Genomic DNA, 18,356 nt, shown 5'->3' on the forward strand with positions numbered 1-18,356 from the left:
TATGTTTTACGATGGGAATTAGCCCTCCTCTCATGTACCCATAAAGGGAGCCCACAACTTTCCTCGCCCAGGCCCCAGTACCTCTCCAATGGGGCATCGCTATCCAAATCTGACAAAGAAGTACCTGATTCATCCTCGGTGTCGGAATGCTTACTCCTTTTACTCTTCTTCGCCACATGCTTCTTCGCCTTTCTCTTTCCCCCTTGCTCCTCACTGTTGACTGGAACCGGGTCAGCGGCCATGGATGTTTCTTGTTGTCCTTGTACCTCCTCCTCCAAAGAAGTACCAGATCCACCTTCTATGGGTGTGGGCTGAAGTGGCGGCTCCTGGAATTTACTAGAAACATCTACGTCCTGCTGCGAAGAAGAACAGTTAGGCCTGACATGGTGCATCCTGCCCTCACGGAAGTGGGTGCCGACTTTTTTGAATGTGAGGACTGAGAACGTGTGAGGGGGCAGTTGGCTGAACTACCGCCAGGTTGTGCAGCACCAAAACCTGAGGTACCAGGGCGCTCCTGGTTGCTGGGGAGGGTGTCTGGGATGCAATCCTGGGTACTCACTACTGGTGTGGGGGCCCCAGCGCCCATTGGCCTACACTGGATATAAAATGTCTCAAAGGCAGAAAATAACTGGGCGAAGGCCTGAGGGTTGCAAGGCATACCAGGCATTTGAGACCCCCCCCCAGGTGCCAGACCCACATCCATTAGGAAAGGGGGACTGTTGATTGCCCCTGGACGCCATGCTACTTTATGCAGAACCCGCTTGCGCCAAGAACCCTTGACAATGCATGCAATTCGGGCACAGGCCTAATTGGCGCACTATACTTAGAATTGATCCCTAGTTCAGTATTGCTAACACAGACCTAACTAAGCACAAGGGATCCCGTCGGTCTAGCTCAGTATTGTTTGCACTGACTAAGGGACCTTATAGTTACAGCTACGCCAGTTCAGTATTGCTTCTGCAGCAGCCCAAAACAGCTCAATCTAGTCCACAGGTGGAATCCCGATTACACACAAGTTGGTAGTACCCCAAATAGCTGCCCGCTTGCAGTTGTGATATCTATTTTACGGTTTATTTATCTATCCACCAGATAGAGATCCCCTCATCAAAATGCCGCCCTAGATCCAAATCACCACTGCCAAATATATCTAAGTTATTTATTTATTTATCTCCCCCAGCCTAAGATTTATTTATTTATTTATCCCCACCCCAAGCCGATGTAATAGCACCAAATTACAGGCTGCCCTGGAGAGCACACCTTGTTTGTACCTGTGCTCTACTTTTTATTACCATGAATTACGCAACAAACCCTTTAGATTCAAGGCACAAAGACACTTTAAATCCAGCTACCATGTATTTTAAAGTCAAATTCCTTATTTACCAGTTAAGCACTTTAAATTATACCCATAAGGATGTTCCGTTCAAGCAGTAAAAAGGACGTTCTATCCCCGGACGTACGCACTTTGTAAACAAGCCACTAGGCACTTTATGGCGCCGCGCAAGGCACTTCGTTTATGGCAATGCACTGGTCACTTTAATCTCAGTAAAAGAATCAAACCACCCTCCGTTAAGACAGCGAACAGAAAAAAATGCCCCAGTAAAACGAATAATGTAACTACCCAAACTCCGACACAAAGTCACAGTTTGTGAGGCTGAAGAGAAGAGTGCCTCACCTAAGATGGCCACTGCCACTCTGCCACGTGGTCTCTTTTAAGATGGCGGTGCCGGGCCGCAGTAACCCAGGCAACTGTACACAGCTCTCCCTACCCAAACCACTGTTTTTTGCCCCTTTTTGGAAGCCTCCCCCACTCACACACACCAACCAGCAGGAAAAAAACCAAACCGAGACTCAGCCTTAATACGTTACCCCTGCCTTCGGTACGCGAAATTCCTCATATGCCCCAAGATGCTCTGAGGCTGCAGCGGGAAGGTGGCAAGGTCCCCAGCAGGAAAAGGGACTCTAGGCATTGGTGAGTGGCTGATTTAAATGGCGGGTATGAGCTTTGGCAGCGGCCGAAGCTGGCAGCGAGAGAAAAGACGCTGGAAAGGAAAAAGGGACCACCCCACCCAGTGATTTCAGCTCAAAGGGTCATTTTAGACCCTGTTAAACAACTGCTGCGGAAGCAGGAATGATCCCAAAGCAGGACGCTGAGTGAAGAGAAGCCCCAGTGATTTCAGCTCTGATATCAGCAGCCCCGCGTCGGGGAATCCCGCGGCTTGGGTGAGGGAAAGCCCTTGGGAGGAAGCAGATGCATTCCAGCAAGCGGCAGCCTCCAGGAGAGCAAGCAGCAAGTGGGGCTGCTCCATGAGCACGAGGCTGGCGACGACACAAAGACCCAGCCAGGCAGAAAATTCCAAACGGCAGAGGGCAGCGAGCACGGACAGGAGCGGAGAAGAAACCGGAGCATAGAAGCAGCCAAAGAGGGAGGATCCCCGGCCGCACAAGCGGTAAATAGCGCTGGCCACCCCCCCAAGCCAGTCGATTGGCTGGCCGGGGGATGACGCTGCTGGGGATTCCCTCAATTGCACAGGGGCTGAGAACAAGCCCGCGCGCACGTGGAGGGGGCGTGAAGCCCGCAACCCCACCTCCTCTCCAACTCGGAAGTGGCTTAAACACATATGGCAAGCATGTAAGAAGGATCTGAGAGCAACAATGCTCTCTCCTCCTTTGGTTTCCAGCAACTGCTGTTCTGAAGCAAAGGAGCCCACGGCAGCAAACACATAAGCAAAATAAACAAAGCAAAACAAAAAAGTAAAGTAAAATAAAACAAACCTTTTGAAATCATCTAAAAACAATTCCAGTGCAGATTCAGTCTGGGAAAAACACAAATTAAGAGGCTTGTTGAGAGACAGATTAAGGTTTTTTCTTCTGATAGAATGATAGAATTGTAGAGTCAGAAGGGACATCAAGTGTCAACTAGTTCAGCCCCCCCAATGCACAGCTAAATTATCCCTCGCTGATGACCATACAACTTTTGTTTAAAAACCACTAATGTAGGAGAGTCCACCACCTTCTGAGGGAGCCCATTCCACTGTCGAACAGCTCTTACCAAAAGAAAGTTATTCCCAATGTTTAGCTGGAATCTTCTTTTATGTAATTTGAACCAATAGGTTTGGGTCCCATCCTCTGGAGCAGCAGAACACAAGCTTCTTCCATCTTCCTTGGGACAGCCCTTTAGATATTTGAAAATGGCTATCATATCACTTCTCAGTCTTCTCTTCTCCAGGCAAATATACCCAGCTCCCTCAACCATTCCTCATAAGGTTTGGTTTCCAGACCCGTTTTTTAAATATATATATATATTGGTCATCCTTGCAGACACATTCCAACTGATCTTGGACCAGTTATTTCTCCAAGCCTAAACCTACCTCATAGGGTTGTTGTGGAGATAACAAAGGGAGAATCAGTTACAACCCCTTGAGCTCGTTGGAGGAAAGGTGGAATATAAATGGCATAAATAAATTAAAATGTTTAAATACTTGCAAGCAAATTCAGATTATAATCATTTGCTGGAGGATCATATCCCTTCTCTCCTCTCTCTCACAAAATTCCTTTCTGCTCTGGCTTATTGTTTTCCTTTACTATTGCATGACATTTGCTTGTTTATATTTGGTGGTGGGAAAAACTGGGTAGGGGGCTGAATTGTTGATCAGCCTTTTGCTTATCTAGGGTAGGAGAATACAAGGTGTGGGGGGCAGGGTTACTGTGATGGCTTATGTTCAGCTGTGCTATGCCAGTTGGAGGTTTGTGCTTGCAAAGCAGGCTTTAATATGAAAGTGGCAGGAGGTCTTCCCAGTCACTGCTTGCTCAGTCATTTTGTCTGCTTTTGTAGCAGCTTGGAAAATCCATCAGCACTGATTTCATGATAGATGCATACAAACACCAACCTCCTGCCCTCTGAAGGAGAAAGTGCCCGGCTATTGGTAGAGGAGCAAATTCTTTTTAATTCATGCTTGGATTTCTCTGGAATTCTTGGAAATGGAGGATCTATCAGCTATCTAAAGGAGAGCAGCCTACAGCAGAACAGAAATAACTAGTTCTCCATGCTAGGGCATGAAATGTAGACAGGATCTCCAAAAGAAGACTCAGAAACAGATGGTTCCTGAAGAGATATATTACGTTTGCCTTCTCCAGATGCCAAGGTGTTCAGGAGGGCTAACGTTAAAATTCACAGATCTGCACCAACACCCACCCACCCCAAATTAAAACTATTCCTAGTGTCCAGAAGTGATGAAAAATAAAGCAGGAAATTGATTAGGTATAAGCATCTCCACAGATTAAGGGTACAATCCAAACCCTGGCCAATATCCAGCAGGGTTTAATTGAGTGGTGGGGCCACTACTGAACCTGCAGCCCTACCATGCACACCAATTGGAATGAAAGACAGTGATCAGGTACAGCAGCAGAGCAAGCCCATCGGGCACCTGGGGTGGCGCATGTGCCCTGTGCCCAGGGGCGGAGCCAGCTGCCCATGGGGGCACCGCAAGGCCTCCGAGGAGTCTGCCTGCCTCCTCCCACTCAGCCGCCCTACAGCTGAGAGGGAGGTAACGGGTGGACTGTTTGGGGCAGTGAACAGCCTGTGGGTGCTCAAACCACCACGTCACTCCCAGGAGAAATGCGTGGATAGGGAGCACTGCATGCCACACAGTGAGTGCCACCCAGCATTTTGTCACCCCCCTCAGTGGGGACACCTGGGGCAGACCAGACCTACCGCACCCCGCTTGCTACACCCCTGGTCAGGTAGATTCCCATGCCAGCCCGAAACTGACAAAGCAATTGGAGACACATTGGGGTTATACTCTTTTCTCTGATCTGTAGATTCAGATACTTCTGCTAATACAAATGGACAATATACCCCCCATACCTCAGCAAAGAGGACAAGAAAAACCACAAGAATATGGGACTTTTGCTAGCTTAGTACTTCTACATAGAACTGACATGTTCCAAGAATGGAATAAAACAGTACAGCCTCTAAAAGATGAAGCAGCAGAAGCTTTAGCAACACTGGCAGACTTAATCCAAACAGCTAATAGGGCATTCAAAGTATTAAAAAGAACACTGCAAGTAAACAAATGAAATGAATGCAAGCAGAATTCAAACTGCAAGTAGCGGGCATTCAAGACAGAGAGAGACATGTAAATCTGAGGACCTGCAAAATTTCAGAGGAATTTGGAGAAAGGAGCCTAACAACAGCATTTGTGGAATGGATGAATAGCACCTTCCCAACTTGGGGTGTAGTAGGGGGGGCAGCTGCTGGGGCAGTCACCCCAGGTGCACTTTCCGGGGGGTGGGGAGTGCTGCTCCCTTTGTGCATGGTGTCCTTCTCATGCTGCCCTGCCGAGGCTGGTTTGTGAGATTGGGAACTGAACAGATTCCAGCCTCACATACCAGCGCAGGGCCCTGTGTTGCTTTGCGAGGCTGGGATCATTCTAAAAATCCTCACAAAGTGGCTCAGGGCTGGTGTCTCTCTATTGGCATTGGCAATGAAGGCTGGGCTGGTGCATTGTGGGTTCCTTTTGCCCTCTTGAGCCCCCTCCCCCGGCATGCGCATGCCCCCCGGACACCATTAAAGCATGTTCCACCGCTGTTCCCAACAGCAAACTTACAAATGCAAGACTGAACAGGCATGCTGAGTCTTACGCCTGAAACCAAAGCAAGAAAGAGAACCCCAAGACATCATAGTATGGTTCATATGCTTTTCTGTTAAAAAAATAAACGTATGCAGCTCTACCACTCTACCTATGTGGGAAAAGTCCTATTCTTTCAAGAGACTGGACATGCTGCAGTGAAGACTGGATTTTAAACCATACACAATGCTCTTACAAAATGCAGGAATATTATTGCATAAGTGAGGGTTCTATTTCAAACTTTCCACGATGAAAAATAACATGATAGCTACCTCCCACACAGAGGCTAAAAAGGTCTTGAAACAACTTGAGGTCTCTACTGAAATGGAGATCAACCTGCTGCTCAATTGGTGGAGGATAGCATGGAGGATGAAGTTTCTGAACAAGCAGGATGGCAAGTTATTGTCAGATTATGGGAGCTCGCAAACAGAGCTCACAAACAGGGGGTGAGGATTGCTGCAGGAGACTGAAGACAGTGAGCTCTTTTGGAGTAAGGCTTCTTGCTTGCTTGAGCTGTTTAAAAGTTTGACAGATTGATAGCAGGCCTCAGGGAGTGACAGAGTGCTTTGCTAGAGAATTTATTACTTTTCTTGATTATATCTCTTTCATTGCAGGCCAGAGGGTGTATCTGATTGTGCTGCTGAAGCACAGGATCTGAGGGGGAGGAGTTACAGCTGAGAGGAAGCCAGGCTGAATGAGGAAGTGAGCTGAGGGAGGAGTTAGCAGACAGCAACAGTCAAACTTAGCTCACCACAGATTCTGAGCCAGTGTGGTGTAGTGGTTGAGAGTGGTAGACTCATAATCTGGGGAACCGGATTCGCGTCTCTGCTCCTCCACATGCAGCTGCTGAGTGACCTTGGGCTAGTCACACTTCTTTGAAGTCTCTCAGCCTCACTCACCACACAGAGTGTTTGTTGTGGGGGAGGAAGGGAAAGGAGATTGTTAACCGCTTTGAGATTCCTTTGGGTAGTGATAAAGCGGGATATCAAATCCAAACTTTTCTTCTTCTTCTTCTGGTGAGCTCATGACCAGAGCTCACAAACAGGCTTCATAAACAGGGGTGTTTAGTTGGGGAGTTTAAGGGGGAGGCCCAGGGTTCTGACTCATGGTGTGCACAGGACCAAGAGACATGGAGGGTGATGGAACTGCTGCAGTAACCTGCAACACTTTGCCATGTTTGTCTTCCTGCCAGAGAACAAGAAACAGTACACTTGCATCAAGTGCAAGCCGACTGTCTTGCTAGAAGAGAAGGTGCAACAAACTTGAGGCCTGCCTAGCCACACCTCAAGCTACAGGACAACATGCAGAATTTCTTGATAGAACTGAGTTGGCTGTAGAACAGCAAGATAGATGGGGTGTCCCCAGGAACGAGGAAGATCACCCATTGCAAGAGACTAACCTCTGGAGGAATGTGACACACAGAAGTAAAATAGTTGCAAGCCACGTTTTGTCGTTAGAGTTGCAAAATTGCTTTTATGCTCTTACCTTGGGCACTAGTTCTTGGCCAGAGGAGCTAGGGCAGCAGTTGCCAACTTCAGAAGACACCAAGGTGGCTGTGGAACATACAGTGCACGGAATGATTACTGCCACCCCCCAGAGGAGAAAGAAGACAGGAGGAGAATGACTTGAAGGAGTCTTCTTCCATTTTTGATCTAACCACTTCAGATCCAAGGCTCCTGATCGTGGATGAGTGTGGTAATAATGTACTACCTTCCATGGAGAAGATACTCGGGAAAGGGAATTGCAGCCTGGAGATGTCAAGCTGAGAGGAAGGAGTATTCAAACCATAAGGTTCCTGTCTTTGTAGCTTATCCCAACAATATCAAAATAAGCTCCAATTAACAAGAGGGGAAGACTCAAGAACAATGGATGCAGATCCCAGAACACTCCAAGCAGGCTTTGGAAGGCCCAGCCCATAGAATGATTCTGCCACTCCCCAGAGGAGAAAGAGATGTGGAGGTGATAGGTGACTCCCTACTGAGGGAAACAGAGGCTGTAGTGTGACGAGGAAACAGGATGTCATAGGAGATGTGCTGTCTTCTGGGTGCAAAGATTAATGATGTGATAGAGAAGTTGCCAAGTCTTATAAAGCCCACTGACCACTACAGCTTCCTTCTGATTCATGTGGAAACAAATAATACTGCCACACACAGCCTGCAATGCATAGCAAAAGATGATGAAACCCTGGGCAGGGAGCTAAAGAGACTTGCGGCACAGGTAGTATTTTCATCACCCCTTCCTCTTGAAGATCATGGCCCAGGAAGAGAGAGGAAAATACTGGAGGTAAACCACTGGCTGTGCAGGTGGCGTCGTCAGGAAGGATTTGGCTTCTTGGATCATGTTCTCCACTTCCTTTAAGGAAGGAGTTCTGGCAAGAGATAGGCTGTACCTCACAGTGTTTGACAAGAATGTGTTTTCTAAGAGCCTCAAGAACCTGATCAGGAGAGCTTTAAACTAGATCTTGAGGGGGAGGGAGACAACATTACAAATGACAGAAGAATACCTGACACTGGGAATAATAGCTTCATTGATACACAGGAAACAGGTGGTGCTCCAGAAACCTGCTAAAGGGCAGCAAACTATAGGAAGGAAGCAGCTGCTCGGAATGACTCATGGTTTGAATTGTGTCTAAACAAATGCACAGAGTATGGGAAACAAGCAAGACAAATTGGAGCTTTTAGTAAAGGATGGCAAATTTGACCTGGCATGCATTACTGAATCCTGATGGTATGAGACTCGGGACTGGAATGTAGGAATTGAGGGGTATAACCTGTTCAAAAGGAATAGAACAAAGAGGCAGGGAGCATCATTTATAAAGGATATGTACACTTGTGAAGAAACCCATGCCCTGGAGCATGGAAAGCAGATTGAGAGTTTATAGGGTAAAAATTGTAGGCAAGAGAAATAACAGTGACCTTACTGTGGCTGCCTGCTATAGACTGGCAAGCCAGACTGAAAATTTGGATGATTCCTTATTAGAGCAGATTACCAAACATTCAAAAAGGAGAGATATAGTAGTCATGGGGGACTTCAACTTCCCTGATATGTGTTGGCACTCAAACTCTGCCAAGAATACAGTATAAGGGCCGACAATTTTCTCCATTGCCTCACTAACAATTTCAATTCCAGGAGATGAAGAAGCAACGAGGGGTTCGTCTATCTTGGAGCTGGTCCTCACCAATAGGGAGGAACTGATCGACAAAATGGAAGTACTCAGAAACTTGAGAGGAAGTGATCATGTTCTCCTTAGTTTCATGATAGGCAATGGGAAACTGTGTGTAGTTGGACATGCACTCTGGACTTTAAGAAGACCAATTTCAAAAAGCTTAAGGAGCTACTGGGTGTGATCCCATGGTTAGAAATACTCAAAGAAAAATGAGTCCAAGAAGGATGGGGGTTTATAAAAGGAGAAATATTGAAGGCCCAAATGAAGACAATTCCAACAAGAAAGAAAAGTGGGAGGCATCTAGGGAAACCAGTGTTACTGCATAAGGAGCTTCAGATGAGCAGAGTTAAGAAGGGCATGTATAAGAAATGGAAGAAATGGAAAATCACAAAGGAGTATACACAGGTAGCCAACAGTTGGAGGGGGAAAGTCAGGCTGGTTAAAGCTCAGAATGAGCCCAGACTTACGGGAGAGGTTAACAATAATAAAAAAAGTTTTCTTTGGTTATGTCCAAAGTAAGAGGAAGAACAAGGAAGTGGTGGGTCCTCTTTGTGGAGAGACGGGAAATGCTATTGGGTGACAGAGAGCAGGAGGAATTACTCAACACCTACTTTGCCTCTGTCTTCACCCAAAAGGAAAGTGATGCCCAACCTGGTGATAACAGAATACAGTGGTACCTCGGGTTAAGTACTTAATTCATTCCGGAGGTCTGTTCTTAACCTGAAACTATTCTTAACCTGAAGCACTACTTTAGCTAATGGGGCCTCCTGCTGCTGCTGTGCCGCCGGAGCACGATTTCTGTTCTCATCCTGAAGCAAAGTTCTTAACCCGAGGTACTATTTCTGGGTTAGTGGAGTCTGTAACCTGAAGCGTATGTAACCTGAGGTACCACTGTAAATGATGTAAGGAGGGAGCTGCAGCCCAAGATAGGAAAAGAGGTAGTAAGGGAACACCTAGATACTTTAAATGAATTCAAATCTCCAGGTCCTGATGAGCTGAATCCAAGGGTACTTTCAGAACCTTTGTGCATGATCTTTGAGAAATCTTGCAGAACATGTGAGGTCCCTACAGACTGGAGGCAGGCAAATGTTGTTGCCATCTTCAGACGGGGGGGGGGGGGGAGGAAGACCGAGGTAACTACCAACTGCTAAGCTTGGCATCTATACCAGGGAAGGTCCTTCTAGAAGAGACAATTCAACAGTTGGTCTGTGAGCATTTGAAAAAGGATGCTGTGATTACTAAGACCCAGTATGGTCATGCCAGACCAATTTGATTTTTTTGATTTTTTTAAAATGGAATTACCGTATTTTTCGCCCCATAGGATGCACCACCCCATAGGACCAGTTTTTTGAGGGGGGGAATAAAGAAAAAACATTTATTCCCCCCCCCCCAGGCACGGGGCTGGCGCGGGGGAAGCCCGAGCTTCCCCCGACCCCCGAACAGGCTTGCAGACACCTTCCCGAAGCACGGGGCGACCTCCGGAGGGCACCCTGTGCTTTAGGATGCAGGCTGCCGCCCCAAGCCTCGCGCGCCGGGCAGGACCTCCCACCGGACGCGGGAGGCTTGCGGACACTTTCCCGAAGCATGGGGTGTCCTCTGGAGGGCGCCCTGTGCTCCGGGCTGCAGGCTGCTGCCAGCAAGCCTTGCGAGCCCACGGGAACTCCTCCGGGCTCGCAAGGCTTGCGGATAGCTTCCTGAAGCCTGGAGAGCGAGAGGGGTCGGTGCGCACCGATGCCTCTCGCTCTCCAGGCTTCAGCGAAAGCCTGCATTCACCCCATAGGACGCACACACATTTCCCCTTCATTTTTGGAGGGGAAATAGTGCGTCCTATAGGGCGAAAAATACGGTACCAACTTGGTGGATCAGGGAAATGCTGTGGATGTAGTGTATTATGATTTCAGTAAGGCTTTTGACAAAGTCCCCCAAGATATTCTCATGAGGAAGCTTGTAAAATGTGGGCTGAACAAGGTAACTATTAGGGTGGATTTGTAGCTGGTTGACTGACTGAACCCAAAGAATACTCATTAATGGTTCCTTGTCCTCCTGGGAAAAAGTGACAAGTGGGTTGCTGCAGGATTCTGTCCAGGGCCCACTGTTGTTCAACATCTTTATGGGTAACTTTAATGAATTGAGGGGATACTCATCAAATTTGCATATGACACGAAACTGGGAGGTGTAGCTAATGCCAAAGGGGACAGAATCAAAATTCAAAATGACCTTAACAGATTGGAGAGATAGGTGCAAGCTAATGAAATGGATTTCAATAGTGACAAATGTAGGCAGGAAGAACCAGATTCACAAATATAGAATGGAGGACACCTGGCTTGCTAGCAGGACATGTGAAAAGGATCTAGGAGTCTTAGTGGACTACAAGCTTAACATGGATCAACAGTGTCTTGCACTAGCAAAAAAAAAAAAGCATGAATACTATTCTAGACTGCATCACAGAAGTATAGTGTTCAGATCAAGGGTAGTACCACTCTATTCTGCTGTCAGGAATGAGCCAGCTCCTAGTGCAACTTTGCATCCAACTGCTGAATACAGTCAGGAACAGAAAAGTTTGGAGTCGACGTCAGCTGAGCAGAGCACACAGCTGCCAACGTTGACTCTCCCTGACCTTGGATGGCCGGTTGTCAAGGGAACAACTGAGAGTAGGCTTGAACACAGATTTATTTTGTAATAAATCCTCCATTTTCATTACCCACACTCACTGTATTATCAAGCTGGGAACCTGGACTCCTGACATCTGCCTTGGTCAGACCATACCTGAAAGAGGGCAAGTAGGGTGATCAAGGATCTAGAAGCCGAACCTTATGAGGAAAGGTTGGAGGAGCTAGGAATGTTTAGCCTGGAAATGAGGTGCCATCTTCAAATATCTAAAGGGTTGTCGCATGGAGCAAGCTTGTTTTTACCTGCACTGGAAGGTAGGACTTGAACCAATGGCTTCAATTTACAAGAAAGGAGGAAAAACTTAGAAAGAGCTGTTTGACAGTAGAACAATCTTCCTCGGAAGGTTGTGGACTCTCTTTCCTTGGAGGTTGTTAAACAGAGGTTGGATGGCTGTCTGTAATGGATGCTTTAGCTGAGTGAGATTCCTTCTTTGCAGGGGGTTGGACTAGATGACCCTTGGGTCCCTTCCAAGATTCTATGATTCTAAATCAAGGGCAGGAAGAAACAATGCAGATGGTTCCCTCTCAATCTAAAATGGTGCTGAGACTCCACTGCCTTTCTTTTTGCTTCTTGAATTTATTTTCTAATTTTTTCCTCTAGTTTTTACACTCCCAGTGTGGGAGATGAGATGTGAGGTAGATATCCACTCTCGATTATGTTGGGACAAGAAGACCGTTTATAGTTATTGTTATTCTAATCTCGGAATATTTGGTACTTGGTTTTCTTCAACCATTTGATGCTGTTAATAACATTTTTATATTATGTCTAAACTAAAAGTGTCTAAACTTGGATTGTAAATGAACTAGGCAACTCTATTAAATGGGAAAGAGTTATTTTGGTTCATAGTAAATATTATCCTGATATTCCCCTTATTCAGGAGACACACCAAAGGAAAGCTAAGGACCCAGATTTGAATGTCAAACCACTTCAGATAACGGGTGTGTGTGCTGGTATAATTATTAGTGAACATCCAAAGAGCAATGCTTCAAGATTTAGCTCTCAGATAAGGCAGGTTTTCTTTGTCAGGATCCCCTAAGACAGTCCGTTGTTGTTAAAGAGACAATACTGCATAGGGAACTCACTTTGGCTCACTACAGTCCTAGTAAAGGACAAGGCAGCTTTCTGAAATGTTTACTTTCATCTCTTACATCATTTCTTATAGGTAAGCTAGTAGTAAATCTTACGTTCTCAAATTAACTAGGTAGGTCTGGGGCAAGAAAAAGGGACAGGAAAAAGGTACTTTATGGTACGCTGGTTTGACAGCCACGGACAGGAAGTCCCTACAGAGGGTCGTGAATACAGCACATGATATCATGGGCTGCCCCCAGAGTTCGCTAGATGACATCACAGGAGACTGCTGCCTCAGGAGAGTGAGGAAAATTCTTAGGGATGACTCATCCTGGCCAGCACCTCTTTAATTTCCTACCTTCGGGCAGAAGTAGTATAGTCAGCTGCACCAACAGGTTAAAGAACAGTTTTTATCCGTGGGCTGTTGGGCTGCTGAATGGAAAAAACCAGTGGTGCAATTGACTTCCAACAAACACACAGAGCGTGAACAAGACTGAGTGTATTGGGGGGGGGCTCATTTAATTTCACTGCACACAGGTGGTGTAGTGACAATAAAGGTTTATTTTTATTTATTTTATTTATTATGAAACTCTAAACTTTGACTCTCTTTTACCTAAGTTTAAAATTATTGACTCTTGGAGGACCCAGCATAGGGGAGAAAAATATTTCACTTTTTCTTCAGGGAGCCGCCTATCATATTTCCAAATTGATCATATCCTAATCCCAGAGAAGTAGACTAATAAACTCCTCCGCTCCAAGAAGGCTTAAGACTGATGTTGGTCCATGCTCCCCTCATCACCATTATCAGCTTACATTCAACACCTTCCCCTACCCCCTGCTGGAGCCTTAAGTGTTTTACTGACCAAATACATTAGTCATGGAGAAAGTACAGATTTCTTAGATATTAAAAATATGGGAGAGCACTTCCCCGTATTAGTATGGGATACTCTGAGGGCAATGGTGAGAAGACATTTTATAAGTGAAAGATATAGATTAGAGAAATAAATAAAAATTCATTCCTCACTTCTTGCAGACATAAAAGAATTTAGACTAAATATAAGATTACAGGAATCCCAAAGTCCTCGGTTGTGCAGAAAATTACTATGTAAATGAGCTGAATTTAAAATGCTAGCAATCCCTAAAGTAGCTGGCTCACGTCAGTATTGGGCCCAAAAGTTTGTGAATTTGGCAACAAAAATTTTAAGATATTTGCAAACTTACTGAGGGGGGAAAATGGAAACAAGTACTTTCCTTACAATTTTAAAAAAATTGATCCTAATCAGATTTGACATCAATTCCAACCCCCCCCCCATAAAACTATACTGCTGAAACAATTTACATAGATGCCATTCAAAAATATTGAGATAGATTACTAGTGCCCCAGCCTTTAGTGAGGTGTCAGAGGGTAGAGATGCAATGATTCTGATGGGATCAGTGATGAACCATACAATAGGTGGCAAAATGTGGGCAGTGGTTCCAGATCTCAGGACTGCGACAGACATCTCATTGGAGCTAGGAGGAGGTGCCACAGATGTCTATGCAGATTTGGTTGTTACCCACTGCCTGAATCAGGAATATGAGTGAAGAGACCCTTTGTATCTGCTTTGATGGATTTTTATCACTTCCAAATTCACTTCCTCATCTGAGTAGTCAAAGCTAATGCCTGATCTGATTGAGGTGCTGTTATGTACTGAGTTGAATAGGATCCAAAAAGCAGCAGTCTGATTGGTCCTAGAACAATGCAGCAGTATGATTGGTCCACAGGAGCCACCCAATCCAGCTCCAGTTGGAAGTGAATCTGCAACCTGATTGGCTTACAGGAGAATCCCGGAATTAGCCAATCACGTGTGACCCATTGTGTAAATAATGTATATAAAGCAGATATTTGGGGGGAACTTTCATTCCTCACTACTATGAGCTGAATAAAGAGCATGAAATCCACACTCGACTCCGAGTATATTTCAGGTGCTATATTCTTCTACTGCAGATAGCCATTTGCCAGGCAGCAGGGTGCTGTGGTTGAAGCTGCCAGGACTGAGTGCCGGTCCTCATTGAAAAGATGGATATGCAGATCAGCGACCAGATAGTCATATAGAAACTGCAGCTTATACTCCTACTTTTCCACCTGATGCCTTTTCTTCATCTCCACCTCCACTTGGTTGTGAGCATGTTTCAACTTCACTTCCAGGACTGAATGCTCAGACACTGACTGGCACAGCTTCTCCCTTGTTCCCTGCATGTCATGGTCTAGCCAGCAGCATCACTGGCGCATCCCCTCAAGTCACTGGGCAATCTAGAGGTAGTCCAGTTCAATGCTGCTGTTGAACTCTATGAGCCTGAAGAGCTGGTCCAGGCAGCACATCAGCTGTGGGCACAGGCAATTCACCCTGATGTTATTGGGGCATACAGACTCAAGTCAAGCGAATTTGGAAACACACTGACTGTTCACTGAATCGGATTAAGTATATCGCTCAATCACTTCCTTTGATAAAATTCATACTGCTGCCATTCACACAAAGCATCCTCCACCATCTAAGCTAGAAGAAATAGTAACAACGAAAACAACAACAATAAGTCTATCTAAGTCTCCCAGCTTGAACAGAATTATGGGAGCTTTCTATAAAGCATTCCAAACTCAATTGGTACCTCTTCTTTCTAAGTTGTTCACGAGTATCTTTTTCTAGAGGGGAAGTCCCTAGCACATGGAAACCAACAAATATTATAGTACTTCCTAAGCCATTAAAAAAGCCAGCATGAATTTGACCAAACTGCGGGAGGCAGTGGAAGACAGGAGTGCCTGGCGTGCTCTGGTCCATGGGGTCACAAAGAGTTGGACACAACTAAACGACTAAACAACAACAACAAGCCATTAAAAAACCTGTAACTAACCAACTCTTACTGACCCATCTTATTGATAAATGTGGATGCAAAAAATCCTGATAAAACAGACAGACAAGCATGAATTGAACCAAATTACATTAATAAAGACCATATGTTATATATTCACCATAGATATGTATATCATTATTCCCATCAGGCACATACTAAATATTATTCATGGCCTATGCACAACCAAATTCTACTGAAATATTCTAAGTAGACATCACTAAAGCTTTTGATTGATTTAACCAGCCTTTTTTGTTTGCTGCACTGACCAGATTCAGAGTATGATTCCCCCTTTGTCAACTTGATAAAAAGACTGCATGATTCTACCCATGCAAACATACAGGTAAATTGAAGATACTTTGGGGGGTTTTCTTATCAGCCAGGGCACAAAGCAAGATTACCCTCCATCCCCTCTGCTTTTTGTTGTAGTCAATGAATCAATGGCCCTAGCACTCCAACAGAATCCATCCAATTTGGAAATAACAGTTTGTGGTAAATGCTATATGTTGAACTTCTTTGCAGATGAGAATACAATGATAACACCATATCCTCAAATTTTAATTCTGGCCATCATGCAAGAATAATCCCAATTTAACTCGGTATCTGGATTTAAAGTGAATTATGGTAAATCAGAATAGTTTTGCATTCAAACGCCTCCAGAATTAATACATGGTCTCCACAAATTCTCAGTTCTTATACTATGTAATATGCAAATTCATTTTACACACACACACACACACATATATACATACAAAAGTCTCAAAGCTGGAATAAATTATAAACCAATAATCACAGACTTCAAAACTAACATGAGAATTTGGAAAAAGCTATATATGACTTGATGGGGTAATATTTCATCAGTTAAAATGTTACTTCAGAAAATTTTGCTTCTTTTTCAAACTATTCCTATCCAGACTGGACCATTATTAGGTGACAAAAGCTTATTATATAATTTATTCATCAAGATAATTGATCACAACCACACGATATTGTATTATTTACCCCTATTGACAGAGGGATATCCCAGCTTAAATGGTATCATTGTGCATCTCATCTTAGAAATATTCTTTATATAATAAATGGACATGAAGAACTACATTTGTTAACCACAGAAATTAGATAATCGACATTTGTCCCTATTGAAATTCATTTTGTTAGCTTGGGCCTAGTTATCCAATAATTTTGAATTTTGATTCTGTCTTTTGTGGCATTAGCTATCCTTTCCAGTTTGGTGCCATCTGCAAATTTGATGAGCATCCCCTCAATTCTTTTATTCAAGTAGTTTATAAATACTTTGTTATAATGTCTTCCCCTCCTGCCCTTTACAAGGGGGAATTTTGTATTCAAGTAGCATGTTTGGCACAGTAAACTTTTAATTTTTGGATCTGTGTGTTCAGAGCTCACCTGACCTGATTGAATTTGGCAAGGGAGCTTGATGGGATCTGCTTTACCTTTGCTGTGTTATTTATTCAGCCATCTTTCCCTTGAGGAAAAGAGCTGGCCACCTGCCCCTTGTTGACAGATGCACTCACTTTGGTTGACTCACCAAACTTGTCATGTGTCGTGTTAATGTTTGCTGCTTTCCACATTATGAGGTAGCACATGATTCACTGAAGCAAATGGAAAGTTGCTGCTACTCGAGGTGAGACAACTTCAGTGGGAGAGATTCATAGTGGTGAAATGTGAGCTCGTTGGTGCTCAGATCTGTCCTCTTTGCTTGCACAGCCCATTTGCATTGATGATCCAGCGGAGGATGAACATAGAAACAGGAGGTTGCCTGAACCTTGGTCTAGATGGGAGCTTTTCCCAGCCCTATATGGAGATAGGAGATTTAACCTGAAACCTTCGTTACACAAAGCAGATGCTCTACAACTGAGCTATTGCTCCACCCCAGGAGTAAAAGGAACCTGGACAGGAGAAAGCTAAGAGGCAATACAATAAGGGGCCAAACGGAACAAGAACAATCAGAAATGCAGAAATGAACCTGAGCTAAGCCTACAAAGGAAGGTTGTTCAATGCAACTTGAATTGAAGCAGGCCACACCTGCAAGGAAAGAGTGGAAGAAAATAGGACAGAGTGGAAGAAAATAGGAACTTGCTCCCAATTTTTCACAGGGTAAATTGTTTATTGCCATATAATGTTGTTGCACAGTCCACCTGTTAAAATGGCCCACAGGGGGTGGCAAAGTTTTAGAGCTAGACCACCTGCTCAGTCCAGTTTCCCACCCTTGATAAAGGTGATGGAACCTGTTGCAATTGTACAGGTTCCCTACATGGTTTAGAACCTGAGAAGATGGGGATCTAAACTGTATGAGAAGCCTCCATGTGTAGAAAAAGCTGGGGGAGGGGTGGCTAGCAGGAAAGCTAAATAGAGGCATATTTCTGCATCTCCAATCGCCCTGGGACAAATTCTAATCAGAGTGGATCCTACTGACATCTAATCAAAAGTTTTATACAGCCTCAGCATGGAGATGATTCAAGAAATACGGGGACCAAAAAGGAAATCTGCAAGGTTAGTGCTTCAGAAAGAAATAAGAGGGAGCTCTGTATGAGGCTTCATGAAGGCCCCAAAAGGCAAGAAAGCAGCTGCTGTAATGGAAGAGGCCAGAGAGTCAGATGATTACATTAATAAAATAAGGTAGGCACTGGCCTTGGACTGAAGAGCAGCCCCATCTTCACTTGAGCAGAAATTTGATATGTGCCTGATAATTCTAAAACATAAAATGATGCACACAATCTTGCTCTAACTAACCAGTCCGAGATCCAGCTCTTACAAATGACAGAAGATTTTGCTATGAAGTTGGAGGAACAATCAGACAGGGACAGGAGGAAAATAATTCATCTAAGAGGCCTACCAGAAAATCAGGAAGGGGAGGTGACTGCAAGAAAAACACTGGGGCCTAATTTGAGCATTAGAATGTCTGGCACCTGGTGGGCCGG

The 18,356-nt window shown here is 44.8% G+C and overlaps 2 long non-coding RNA genes across 5 annotated transcripts in view; both read right to left on the reverse strand.

The window, feature by feature from the left end:
* Positions 1 to 18,356, reverse strand: part of LOC310698658 — a 268,507-nt gene that overhangs the window by 213,778 nt on the left and 36,373 nt on the right. The window lies entirely within an intron of this gene.
* LOC310698643 lies at positions 14,471 to 18,332 on the reverse strand. Of its 4 annotated transcripts, XR_014521646.1 has the most exons (3): positions 18,272 to 18,332; positions 16,869 to 17,229; positions 14,471 to 15,068 (listed from the first exon to the last, which is right to left on the reverse strand). It is a non-coding gene; the product is annotated as an uncharacterized lncRNA (long non-coding RNA). The 4 variants fall into 4 exon arrangements; XR_014521647.1 differs by lacking the exon at positions 18,272 to 18,332 and having other exon boundaries at positions 16,869 to 18,249; XR_014521648.1 differs by lacking the exon at positions 18,272 to 18,332 and having other exon boundaries at positions 16,822 to 16,939.

This window comes from Podarcis liolepis (assembly GCF_965112155.1).
Source record: "Podarcis liolepis genome assembly, chromosome: Z".
Lineage (NCBI taxonomy): Eukaryota > Metazoa > Chordata > Lepidosauria > Squamata > Lacertidae > Podarcis > Podarcis liolepis.